Genomic DNA, 1,121 nt, shown 5'->3' with positions numbered 1-1,121 from the left:
GGGGGTGAGAGCATGAGGGGGATAGGTAGGGGGTAATGTGGGGATAAGGACACATATGTAATATCTTAATCAATAAAAATATATTAAAAAAATACTGGCGGTAAATCAAGGCTACAGCTTCTTTGCATCAAGTGGCCCACACTGACCTTGGCTCTTGCCGTATGTGCCCCATATGAATGAGGGGCAAACATGTTTTGGTTGCTTCTGGGCAATCCAATGACATAAAGATTCCATGCCAGAGTATTTCCTGCTTTGTATCCTTCTCTATAGCTAAATAAATGCAGTGTTAGATTACAGTCTATTGCACCTGGGAGTATAACTGCCAATTCAGCGGTCCTCAACCTGTGGGTTACGACCCCTTTGGTGGTCGAACGATCCTTTCACAGCGGTCGCCTAAGACCATCCTGCATATCAGATATTTACATTATTATTCATAACAGTAGCAACATTAAAGTTATGAAGTAGCAACGAAAATAATTTTATGGTTGGGTCACAACATGAGGAACTGTATTTAAAGGGCCAGAAGGTTGAGAACCACTGTGCCAATTTGATCCCTTCACAACTGCAGTGATATTGCACGCTCCAATGACCGTTATATCCTGTCTTTAAAAGTCATATATCTGGCTGAAACCCAGACTGCTTAGTAAAACTAATCCTAGATAAATAGCTTTTGATTAAAGCCAACCTATTTGTGCCATTAATGTCAGAGATCATGAAGTTAACTAAAGTGATTTGTTTCTTTAAATGGATTTATAGGATCACAAACTTGTACTTTGAAAAGATTATTTTGCTGCCATTTTAAAATTGTTTCTCTACTTTTCTTTTATTATTCTTTAGTTATTAAAAATTCCTCTCGAGGCTTTATCAGCTGGGTCAATGAAAGACAGAGTTACTAGCTGAAAAAAGATCATCAAATTCCTGATGACAGGGCAGAGTGATATTAATTAGGATCTAAGCGAGAGAGGACAAGAAAAAAGGAAGAATAAAGTAATGAAGAATCAGGAACCACCTCCTCACACAGGTTGTCTCCTAGATAACCTTTTGTTGGAATCAGTATGTAAATGAGAGCACTAACATGTGTGTGAAGTAATAAACAGAAACAATGGAGAGAAATGGGAGGA

The sequence above is a fragment of the Myotis davidii genome, unplaced genomic scaffold (assembly GCF_000327345.1).
Source record: "Myotis davidii unplaced genomic scaffold, ASM32734v1 scaffold1107, whole genome shotgun sequence".
Lineage (NCBI taxonomy): Eukaryota > Metazoa > Chordata > Mammalia > Chiroptera > Vespertilionidae > Myotis > Myotis davidii.
Note: the sequence above shows the minus strand (reverse complement) of the source record.